This window comes from Pteropus medius, unplaced genomic scaffold (genome assembly GCF_902729225.1).
Source record: "Pteropus medius unplaced genomic scaffold, Ma_sr-lr_union100, whole genome shotgun sequence".
In the NCBI taxonomy this organism is placed as follows: Eukaryota; Metazoa; Chordata; class Mammalia; order Chiroptera; family Pteropodidae; genus Pteropus; species Pteropus medius.
The window spans coordinates 605988-619053 of NW_024347731.1; the positions used below are offsets into that span (position 1 = coordinate 605988).

The 13066-nt window shown below is 35.4% G+C and overlaps 1 long non-coding RNA gene across 1 annotated transcript in view; it reads left to right on the forward strand.

Moving 5' to 3' along the window:
- Window positions 1-8358, forward strand: part of LOC120614278 (uncharacterized) — a 111671-nt gene extending 103313 nt beyond the window's left edge. The window contains exon 3 of the long non-coding RNA XR_005655925.1: window positions 8201-8358. This is a non-coding gene — a long non-coding RNA (uncharacterized LOC120614278). The remainder of the gene's footprint in view (window positions 1-8200) is intronic.
- Window positions 8359-13066: the final 4708 nt, after the last annotated feature.

Genomic DNA, 13066 nt, shown 5'->3' on the forward strand with positions numbered 1-13066 from the left:
ATAATGCAGCAAAGGAATATGGACAGCAGCTTGCGGTTTGCTATAATAGTATTTGAAATGCAACTGTTTAAAGATTTTGTTCTAATCTACTAAACTTGGATCTTTGACTATTCGAAGTCTGCAAAACACCACTTTAATTCTTTTTATCATAGTATTATTAAAGAATATGCATAGATAATCTTTTGCTTAGAACTCTATTTTATAGATCTAGCCATTAAGTGTATTAAGCTTAGTTTTTGTATGTGTTTCCCAAGCAAGTGTCTTCATTTAAGAGAAACTTTATGAGTAATGGTGAGAGCTAACATTTGTTAAGTACTCATTGCATGACAGGAAGAGTTCTAGGTACTTTGCATGTGGCAAAGACTGGCTAATTTTCTCCCATCCTGTTTCCTCTTCTTGACAATCCAAGTAGTACATTTCCATCCTCATTTGTAATTAGATGTGGACGTGTGAGTTAGTTCTTGCTAATGGAATAACAGTGATGTGTACCACTTCTAGGCCTAATCCATAAACTTTCCCACGTGAGATGCTTCTGTTCTTTCCTTTTCTGCTTGCGTGATGCAGACAACACAACAATCTTACAAGTGATGTGTTGAAAAGGGTGGGGTTACGAGATGCAAAAGAGCCTTGATTCCAATATCCCTTCTTGGAACATAGCCCCCTGACAATCAGGAATACCCAGTTAGGATTGTATGTGTGTGGGACATACATTTTTGTCATGTTGGAGTCATATATTTGGGCATTTATTCATTGTAATAGCTAACATTACTTTAATAGATATATATTGTTTAATCCTTTAGCTCTTTGAGAAAAGAATAATATTTTGCCCATTCTATGGCTCTTAGAAATTTTAAAAAATAATGCCTAAGTGGAACATAGTTCCTATATGGAAGGGCTTGGACTGGATCTATGTTCTTTTTTTTTTTTTTTTTTAGATGCCTCTTTCTCTGATTGTAGTTAGTAAAAGATAAGACAATTCTGTAAGCTCCTAATAGTCTGCACTATATAGCTAATAGTCTGCACTATATAGCTAAACCTTTTAGAATTGAAAAATGTCGTTTGCATACTAGGCTTTCAATAAATTAATGTATTCAACAAACTTTGCTGTTAGTTTTCAGGTTTCACTCATCAAAATTTCGTGCAGATAATTGGAAAAGTTTTTTCAAAAAAAATTGAGATTTATTTGTTATATAACACTCAAATACCTTAGAGTGAAAAAGAGTTAAAAGACATTATATTACCAGGTTGTCATTATATGAAGGTTCATAATCGACATTATCAAATAACACAATAGTGTGCCCTTTTTCAAATCATTGTTTTTTTCTTTTTGGTTAAATTGATTATTTAAAACCTATTATGAGCAACCACTTTTATTACTACTTAATGTTTTACTGAAGTTATTTTCACTGAACTATTTCACGGTTTCAGTCATAGGAAATCTTTATAGTCATTTTATGTCTGATGACATCTGTAGTTTTAGATCTATGTGTTTCATTGTCATTCAGGAGGCTGTGGGCTCCTCATATCTATCAAGGGATAGCACTGTTAACTGCATCATGAAGTTTGGATCATTGGAAAAGATGTTTTGAACTATTGCCATAATATATGCACAGTCAAGTTAATAAGCAAAGTAAATACATCACAGGATAATATGGCTTTAAATGTAGAGGTGTTGCTTGCTTGCTTGCTTGCTTGCTTGCTTGCTTGCTTATTTATTTATTTATTTATTTATTTATTTATTTATTTATTTATTTAAAAAGAAGACAAAAGAACCAGTATTTGAAGTCTTGGATGTTAATCAAGTACACGTCCAATGAGAAAAAGCCTACTGGTTAGTGGAAAAACTTAAACATCAGTTCAATCTAAAAAAGCATTCTCAAGATCCAAAACAAGAAGTGCAAGAAAAAAAATGAGGAAGCTCACAATTTGTATAACAAAATACTTGAAATACCAGAGGAAATACACTTTTGCTATTGTTTTATAAAATAACATATTTTTTCATGGTTAATAACTAAGTATAACATTCCATGCTAAGGACCAAAGTCCTTCATTTTCTTGTTGAAATGTTGGAATGGTTTTTCATAATAAAAAATGAAAATGAAAACTACTTCTCAGTAACAGAATGATGAGTTTGTTTCACTGAAGAGTGAGTGTTGTTTGGCAGTTTTCTCTTTATCTCGCTAAAGGCTCCCTGCTAATTTTTAGCATTGCTTGTTACTCTTGACCTCATCACTCTAGGAGTAGTGTCTAGTTTATGGGCCAAACTTCCTAGAGGAACACCAGGTCCTACTCTTTTTTGCATATAAAGTTCCATTTAGTCCTGGCAATGCAGGGCTTTCTGGTTCAAAGAGAAGAGTCGTATAAGACTTCTTGGACACCAAATAACTCTTACAAAACAACATTTTGATGAATTAAGTGTAAATGAATCAGAAACATATGGATTAAATTTCCTTTGAAATATGCATGCCTTTTCCGAATTAAGGGGGAAAACGTTTGGCAAAATGTATTTTGCTGAACCCAAAACACTAGAATAAAGCTCAGAGTTTTTCCTAGACCCCCAAATTATGCTGGAATCTCTTTTCTTTTAAAATTAATTCATGTTTATGCTTAATACTGTTTCTCTTTTTTTAATTTGAAAATGGCTTTACTCTGACCTCTAATTACTTCCCTAAATTTGTGCTTTCTTTTGTTCTTGATAAAACCCCTGATTCTCAGAAGTATGCACACAACTTTATGTTTATGTGTCATCAAACTTTCAGCAGAAGTACACTCCACTTCCCTTTCAATTTTAATAATAGTGCAATCTTAATTTTACATCTTATTCAAACTTAAAGATACTATGTAAGTTGCCTGGATTTTTCCCCACTCTGCAGTCAGTTGGACAAGGCATAAATCACAGGACTTTTTGAAGATGCAGAGGAAAGAGACATCAGGATCCAATTTTGCAGAGATAAATATAATGACAGCCAGTGAGGAAGCTTGTCATTTGGTGAAAGTAGTTCTGCACCGATTCTGCTTCTATAAAGAGTATGTCCACTCCTTTTTCCACCATCCTCATTATGCCATAGTGATAGAGGAGGAAATGAGCACAGTTGGCTTTTACTGTTTCAGTATCCTTTTTCCATCTTAGATTTAATTTACTTCTTTGGGTGGGCTTTTGCTAAGAGGGGACAGAAGAGTCAATGCTTACAGAATTAACTGCTGTGCATATTGGCAGTTAAGATTCTCCGATTCTTTCACCTGAGCTTTAGATAAGTATTGCAAGACTTCTGACCTCTCCAGTTACTCTAAATACTTATTCTTTTCTTCATTAAACTGTAAGCAAACAAGTCTTCTTCATTTTCTCACTTAAACCAAACTTTTCCTTCTTTAGGCCTTGGCACATGCTGTTTCTCTGAGCTTGGAGCACTCCTCTACTTTCCATCTCTCAGCCGCTCTGATGGCTAATCTAACTCAGCTTTCAAGTGACATTTGAAATGTCACCACTCCAGAGAGTTCTTTCCTGAACAGTCTATCTTGAATTAGGTTCCTCTCTCTTCCAAAGCTTTTCATTTCCTTTAAAGCATTTAAAATCACAATTTGTAATTATTTTATTTATGCGTTTGTTCACCTGTTTTCTATCTATTTCTTAAAGTCAAGGACTGTATTTTCCTTGTTTATGAATTTTCATCTCAGTGCCTAGCAAAGTGCCTGGCACACAGAAGGTATTGAATAAGTGTTTGTTGCATGTGTGAATAAAAGATTGAGGCATTAGGTACTCTGATCCTTCTCCTTCAGAGTTGTGACATGCAATTTCTGTAGCAAACTTGCTACAGAAATAGAATAAGTACTGGATAGAATGGGTTGAGCAGGTTTGCTGGGACATTACTAGTTTGTATCTGTTGTCTTGGTTTAATTTTTAATAGTAGTTGCCTTCACTTTCAGCAGTGTCCTGGTTTGGATGATTAATTATATGGTTACTCCAGTTATCTAGTATTCTGAATCATATTTACTTCTTTTATGTAAAGATAGTGTTCCCTGCAATTGCATATGGGTATGGTGCTTTGTTTGGATATACCCAAGAAGAACATATGTCTGTGTCCATCTGTGATCTCAAAGGCACTATACTGTCCAGAGAGGGTAAAGAATATTGGTTCATCATATGCAGCCAGAATGAGAGATGGATTCAAAAAAAGACAATGAAGTTGTGTATTGTCTGGTTTCTGAGCAGACATATAGCAGTGATCTCAAGTAGACTTTTGATATGAATATAAGCATAGACAAATTGTGATTGAAAAAAAAAGTAAGAATATACCTACAGCCAACTCCTGTGCACGTAGTTTCTGGAAATTTGTAGGCTAACTGTTCAAATTCACCTCTAGAAGTTGTGATTTGATTCCTCCCAGGTGGAAAATATATCCTTTCTAACCCAGTAGTGAGTGCCAAGTAAACTTAGTGTCCTAGTGCCGCCAAATGGGACCTCCTGGGAGAAGGGGAGAGGTTGGCTAGAACTGGAGCACTGGACACCAGATGGCTCCTCTAAACACAGGGCTTCTGCTACAAACATTTTAACCCTATATATATATGTTTTATCAATGACAACAGAATGGTTACAGAAATTAGTTGCTATAGAGTAAGACAATAGTGGGTGAGACTATTGGAAAATGAATTGTATTCGAGAAAGGAGAAGCAACCTATAAATGAACTTTTCTGTTCATCCTGAAGTGTTCGGTCCACTTCGCTTCTGTGAGCACATAGTTAACAAAGCAATTCTCGCATTAAAAAATCAGCAAATGCTCTTTTGTAAAAAAATAGAAATATGAGTGACTTTTAAATCATAAGTGTAGGTGGCTTAAAAATGACTCAGGTATGTGCTTCATGCCTGTGTTTTGACTCTCTGACCTTTGCATGAGCAGGAAGAGGAAGTACGAGTCTTGTCGATATAAGGTAAAAGATGTCCTCACACATGGTTAATGTCAGAGGCTTCACCAGCCAGCATTTGAATTGTGAATATTGCAGTTCTAGAAAGAGAGGAATGAAAATAATGAATGAGGAAGACAGAGGAAGATCATAAGTTATGCCTACACAGTTTGTGGCAATGAAAATCAGTGGAGTTTAGCTCAGGACGGGTATGTGCAGGGTATAACTGCAGGTAGTCATTAAAAAAACCACAAAAACAAATTGAGATTGATGATTCATGCAGGGAAAGGAAAGTCATCATGATATGCACCATTTTAGTTACTGAGGTAATAAAGATGTAAAGGACTTTTTTTTTTTTCCTAGTAATCGAGGGGCTGATAAGCTACTTCAGTAAGAGACATACATGTAAAAAGTTAAATAGATAATGTATATCGTGTATAGAGAAAACATGCTGCAGGGCCTCAGAGAGTAGATTCAGAATGTTTGGTTACCAGAAACTAAGAGAAAAGATCTGTGGTGAAGTACTCAGAGGTTAGGTTGGTAACATGGGACCAAATTGTGAAGAACCTTCTTTGACTGAGATGTGTAACTTGAGCAGAGTGGGAATGGAGAAGAAGGAGATTAGCTTGAGAGATATTTTTCCATCATTTGAACAACCCAGAAGTAAATTCAAGTTCAAAATATGAACAAGTCTAAAATAGCTGTTCTGTTTTTGAAAAATCCCAGTGCAAATACTTGTAAAATGTGGGAAAGTTTTTTTTATCTCAACACCTTTCTCAACTTTTTCAAAGATGCAACAAATATTCTAAACTATGTAAGTTTCTAATTTATTTTCATGTAATGCTTTCATTTTATGGATTTATAATTGCCAGACAATTTTAAGAGAATTGCTTCTTTTCTTAAGGGCCATATCAGGTATTTGCAAGCTCCTATTTGATTAGTATTTCCTAATGTGTGTTCCATTGAACATTACTTGTGTGGCATGTTATGGGTGTTAGGAGGAAAAGGGGTTAATGGTCAAATTATTTTAGTAAGATCTGAAATAAACGAAGTCAAACAGATTTATTTTTTGAAAGAGTTATCAGCAACTTTAATGTGTTAATTTACTTTGTAATTTTAAGAATCAAATGCAAGATGCAGAGTTCCTAGCACTTTTTTAAAAAAATTAAACTTACATTTTTAGAGCAATTTTAGGTTCACAGAAAAATTTAGGGGAAGGTACAGAGATTTCCCATATACTCCTTGCCCTACCCCAACATGCATAGCCTCCCCCATGATTAGTACCCCCACCAGGTGATACATTTTTTTGCAATTGATGAACCTGCATTGACACATTACAATCACCCGAAGTTGATAGTTTACATTATGGTTCACTCTTGGTGTCATATATTCTGTGGGTTTAGACAAATGTGTTCTGACATATACTCATCATTATGGTATCATACAGAGTATTTTCACTGCTCTAAAAATCCTTTATGCTTTACTTATTCATCCTTCCTCCACACCCTTGAGCAACCACTGATCTTTTTACTGTTTCCATAGTTTTACCTTTTTCAGAATGTCATATAGTTAGACTCATACAATATGTTTTTTGATCTACTATGACACTCTCTTTCAATTGGTGCATTTAGACTATTTATGTGTAAGATGATTATTGATAAAGTTAGATTAATATTTACTACATTTGTTATTTTTTTCTGTTTGTTGCTCTTGTTCTGTTTTTGCCTTGTATTCTTTTTCTGCCTTTTGTGGTTTTAATTGAGCATTGTATGATTTTATTTTCTCTCCTTTCAGTTAAACTTTTTTTTTTCTTTTTACTTTTTTTAAGTGGTTGCCTTAGAATTTGCAATATATGTTTATAGCTAATCTTAGTCCACTATACCACTTCGCGGGTAGCGAGAGTATTTCATAATAACAAAATAATCCTAATTCTTCTCTCCTATCCTTGTATTACTGCTGTCACGCATTTCACTTATGTATGAGCATACATATGTAAGCATGCACAAGCATGCATAATTCAAATACATTGTTAGTATTATTACTTTAAACAAATTGTTATCTGTTAGATAATTAAGAGTAAGAAAAATAAAAGTTTATTTACCTTCATGTATTCCTTTTTGACATTTTTCCTTTATGTAGATCCAAATTTCTGACCTATGTTATTTTTCTTTCTTTCTAAAAAAATACTTTTAACATTTCTTGAAGGCAAATCTACTGGGAATACATTGGCTCAATTTTTGTTTGAAAAAGTTTTTATTTTCCTTCACTTTTGAAGGATAACTTTGCAGGATATAGAATTTTAGGTTCGTGACTTTTTTCTGTCAACCCTTTAAATACTTCCCTTCACTCTCTTCTTGCTTGCATGGACTATGGAGAAGTCAGATGTGATTCTTATCTTCATTTTCTTAGGAAAAATGTTGTTTTCCCTCTGGTTTCTTTTAGGATTTTTAAAAAATTATTTTTGATTTTCTGTAGTTTGAAAATGATACACTATGAGTATGTATGTTTGTTTGTTTGTTTTGCATTTATCCTGCTTCATAATCTCTGAGCTTCTTGGATCTATGTTTTGATGTATGACATGAATTTGGGGAAATTCATAGTCCTTATTGTCTCAAATATTTTTTTGTTTCTTTTTCTCTTCTCCTGGTATTCTCATTACATGTATGTTGTACCTTTTAGAGTTTTCCCACAGTCTTTGGATATTCTGTTTTTTGTTTGCTTGTTTGCTTTTTATTCTTTCTTTATTTTTTTTTGTTTTTGCTTTTTGGTTTTGAAGGATCCTATTGATACATTCTCTAGCTGAGAGATTTTTTTCTCAGCTCTGTGCAGTCTACTACGGAACTCACCAGAAGCATTCTTCATTTCTGTTACAGTGTTTTTTAACTCTAACATTTCCTTTTGGTTTTCAGGATTTCCATCTCTCTGCTTACATTGCCTATCTGTTCTTTTATGCTATCTACTTTATTGATTAGGGCATTTAGCATATGAATCATAGTTGTTTTAAATTCATGATCCGGTAATTCCAACATCCCTGCCATGCCTGTTTCTAATGTTTGCCCCTTCTCTTCAAATTGTGTTTTTGCCTTTTGATATGCCTTGTGATTTTTCCTTGATAGCCAGACATGATGTACCAGGTAAAAGGAACTGCTGTAAATAGGTCTTTAGTAATGTGGTGAAGTATGGTGGGAGGGAAAGCTTTCTGTAGTTCTATTACTAGGTGATAGAACTTTTTAGTGATCCTATACCTCTGGACTGTGAACTTCACAAGTGTTTCTCAGTTTTTTTTTCCTTTCTCCCTTAGGTGAGACAGAATGGCAAAGTGAGCTGGAGTTGGACATTTCCTTTCTCCCTTATGGAAGGCTAGAGAAAGCTGAAGTAGGGTATTTCGCTTTTCCCAGGTCAGGTGAGCTCTGATAATATCCCAGCTGTGGTTAATAATGGCTCTGGTTAACTAGCTTCCCTGTGGGCAGGCCCTATTAAGAAGAGCAGAGTTCTTTGATGTATTTCAGAATGGTTCCTTTTCTTCTCTCCTGCTGGAAGCACAAAGGGATTTTTCTCTGATATGAACTGTAGGGAGCCGGTTGAGTTCCTGGAGGTAAATCTCACAATATTTGGGGTGCCTCTCCATGACCGGGTATCTCTAAAATTTTAAAATCTTAGAATTGCCCACACCGAGCCTCTAGCATTTCATCAATTATAGTTCAGGTTTTCCTTTCCCAGCACTGGTTCCCATGGAGGTTCCTGCTTGCAAATCTCTGCTCTGGTAAGTTGTGACTTTCTGTATTTGCCTGTCTGTCTCTCCAGTCTTGGGGCCAGTTGGCTTGCTCTGTCTTCTTTTCTCTTTTGAAGAGTTGTTGTTTTTCATTCTGTTCAGCTTTTTACTTGCTGCTAAGATGGATTGGTAACTTCTAAGCTTTTTACATGCAGAACCGGGAACATTTTTAGCACTTTTTTAAAAGCAGAGGGGTGAAAATGGGATTGGGCAATGGGAACTCTCAGAGTGTGGGGCAGATTTGACAAAGTCTCTGCCAGCCCTATGGATACTGGGGAGCATGGATTGTCCATCGGAGGAGTCCTTGGTTGGTCCGCCATGGCTGGGCCTTTGTGCCAGTCACTGGCTGGTGGCACCCTGAGAGGATTGTGACTTTCTAAAAGTTTTATAATTTTAACTTTAGCCTTTGCATTTAGTCTTTGATCCATTTTGAGTTAGCCTTTGTTTATGTTGGGAGGTAAGGTAAAGATTGCGAATCTTTATTTTGCATATGGATACTGAATTGTTCCAATACTATTCGTTGAGAGATTCCTATCTATCTATCTATCTATCTATCTGTCTGTCTGTCTGTCTGTCTGTCTGTCTATATATCTGTGTGAACTTGCCATTTGTAATGTTGATTGCAACCCTGGTTTCTCTGGTGGTTAAGTACCCTCCACTGGCCTCGACTGCATCAGAGCCCCCAATATCTCCATTGCTATCAATGAACCAAATTCTACTATGGTGTCTCTTCTCATAAACTCTGATCTGTATAGGAGACTCACTATGAATTTCTTAATAATGATGATGCCCCTCTCAGCAGTGTATTTCTGATGGCTTTGGTGAATGGTGTGTACTCTGGGCTTTCTCATGGCCTAGAATACTTGGATAGGTTGTGTGGCTTTACATAATATAGCCATGCCAGTATGCCTGATTCCTTAAACCTTTTATTCCTTTTCTATACCATCTGCTATGGCAATTTGAGCATTTCAGCCTTGCTCAGCATGAGTCATCAGTTTCTTTAGGTTTCTAGGAGCCATCCTAGCCGCTAATTTTACAGCATCTACTCAGGCCCTTTCCAGAGCATTAAACCTATACTCTGAGACAATGTCCTCTTGTCAATTAACACTTAAATACAGGTTTATGGCACAGTCTCCTTGGTCAAGCATCCTTAAAATTCAGTCAGTAGGAATTATCTCAGGCTCTGCTAATACATACTGGCTAATTCTTGCACATCTTTTAGAGTATAACTCCTTTTTCTTTCTTATCAGGTTCAGCTTGCCTTGGCTGGATTATCGCTATTGGTGACCTGGCAGATCCTAAGCTCCTGTTGCTTAGTAGAGCAGGGGCTTCTGCAGATCATTCCTATATGGGGGAAGGACTAAATCTTAATAGGGAGGGTTAAGGTACATTTGCAGGTTCTGAACTTAAGAGTAGTCTAGGAAAACATTCTTCACAGGCTTCTACCCAAGGGCTTTCATTTCATGTGTCAGGGTCCCAGTTTTTCCTATCCAGGGATCAAATTGACATAATAGACCTAAGTCAACTGAACATTCAATCTTTAAAATTAGGAGACTCTTACTATTAGATCTTGACTTTGGTCTTTAGCTTTTCCTGCTCTCATACTTTAGAAAAAAAAAAGGAACAAAGGCTTTTTTTATAAGCTGCCAAAGAGGCCCTATGGACTTCCCATTTCATTTTCAGTTGTTTAACTGTCCTCAGCTTATCATAATTCCTTATAGGGGTTGTAATTTAATAACTACCAGACATTTCCATTGACCTTATATTCTTTGTTTCCCTATAGTTTTCAAACCCTTGACTCACATCACATTGGCCAGAGAACTCTTCTCCACAGGTAAACTTCCCTAAGTTTTAGCCATTGGGCTCTATGAAGGGCCTATCTGTGACATGTGCACCACCTGGAATGGGCCCTTATTGCCAGCCAGGCAGTAAGTTACCCAGTCCTGATACTTCATTTTACTGCCTGCTTTCTTGGACCACTGTCTACTATGTTACTTAGATTCTCTAAGAAGCAGATGATGAACCAGCGTTGAGATGCAAAAGATTTATTGGGGATTCACACTTGTGAAAGAGAAAAAGACAAAATAAAATTGGGCAGTGGGAAATAGGATTGCAATGCAGATCTGACAAATCTCTCAGCTCAATGGGAAACCTGAAGCAAAGAGTGCTGGTTTTAGATGAGTCTTCTATTACGTATTAAGCGGAGGGGCCCTTACTATGGTCTTGCTCAGTCATTGGCTGATGCCACCTTGCAAAGGTCATGACCTGTACACAACAGTTAAGGCAGATATAAAGGAGTTGACGTGCCTACGGGGGCAGATAACTGCAGCCTTTAGCTCTGGATAAAGAGTTCCATTTTGCGAGGGAGTCTGAGTGTCACATCTCTATGTCTCCAGTAGGATGTCTTGAAGGTCTAGTGTTCTACGGGACACACTTCCATTCTGGATTCAAGAAATTCTAATTCTATTCTGCTAATTATAATGTAGTAAAACAGTTTAGTCATGGGAAAGCATAATTATTGATGAATCTTAATATAACCTAGCAATATTTATATAATTGCACAAGTTCAGTTACAACTTGATTCTTTATGTTTACATTAAACTTCTATTTCCTATTCAGATTTTATGAGTCAAGAATCTTAGGCTTATTCGTGACTTTTGAAGATCCCCAAGTGGATTTTTTTTAACAGTGGTGTTTTTTTAACTGAACTTTGTCTTTTCCTCTTTAAGTATGGGAGTAATTCTCTGCATTTTTTCTTTTCCTCTTATCTCTGTCTTTGCAGAGAGAAATTACAATTGCTCACTAATGGTTGTGGAGTTCTGGTCATGTTCCATGGTATCTCACCAGGGATCCTCTGGAGGAGAGTGTAGGAAGATGGGAATTCCCTCCCACTCCCACTGGGAGCCTGCGGGGGGACTTCCTCCTGACCTCATTCTTTCAGCAGACATTCCTGAATGTTTTGCTTCCCTAGTTTACCCCCTTCTAATGAAGAGCTTATTTAAAACTAATTTATATTTACTATACAGTTTCTTCAATAGAATGTTAAGCTTTGCAAATTTCATTTATATTTTTTTAAACACAGAGTTGCTTTTAAATTAATTATGACTTTTTTCTGGAAAAAACACATTTAAAAATTAGTATTATAGGTTTTAGATTTCTTTTATTAAAAATTATTATTTTTGAACCTTTGAATTAATGACATCCTTGTGTCCAGAAAAGGGTTCCACAAGAAAATAGGGAACAATTCTGAATCTGGGCAGTGGTTAGAAAGAAGAATGGAAATAAATACAAATTATAACATTTTGTTTTTCTCCTTGCACATGGATGTTTTCCAAGACAATAAAAATAATGACTTTATAGCCAAGGGCAGAGTTTGATACCAAGCTGGAAATGGAGAATATTAAAGGGATGTTGTGTGTGTGTGTGTGTGTGTATGTGTGTGCATTTATGTGTGTGTATGAAGACTTCTACTTTTAAACCTGCATTTTAGAACTCATCAGAGAGTATTGTAGCATTGGATTAGGTTATCGCAATTACTAGTATATCCTCTTGCTTTCAATAAACATCATTCATGTCAAAACAATTATTGTCCCACTTTTCAATTGCTTTTAAAATGATTTGGAGCAAAATCCATATTTTTCACGCAACTCTACTAAAAAGTCTAATAAATATTTCCTTGTGTCACAGTTAAGGAAAATAAAAAAACATTAAAATCTGTAACAAATAATTGAAGAAATAGGTTTTGTAATCATAAATTCCAAGTTTTTATTTTTCCAAATTATCACACTGCCTTTTATAATTCTCATTATATATTCAATACATTTTTTCCCCCTAAATCTTAAGTATATGGTGGAAGTTATTAACTAACTAGTGATGGATTGGTAGAGAAATACGTATATAACTTCTGTTTTAAAAAAGACTTTATTTGACTTATTTAGAATTTGTTTAAAAATCACAAAGTTAATATAAATTCTAACTCTAACTCTTACCTTAACACAGTTCTTAATATGTTGTTGAAACTATTTTTAATCACCTAGTCTATCTCATAAATATTGACATTTAGATGTATAAAACATGATTTACTTTTCCTACACTTAGAGAGAATTCTATAATTCAGGTCTCTCTCTTTACTAGGTCGTAGAGAAAGGGGAAAAGTCATCATAAGAATTCATAGCTTTCATTGTTATCAGTTTTCCATTTACCAAGGAAAACTATCATGCTCTTAGCATCCTATTACTTTAATGCTGATTTCTCAAAGCAACTATGGAGACTGTTGTTTCTGAAGTTGTGTGGGAACACATAATCTCCTAGGATATGAAGGAAAGTGAGTAAGCATTTTTTCATAATTGCATCCCCCTTTTTATAAAAATAATGTGTGCTGTAGTAACTTATGTT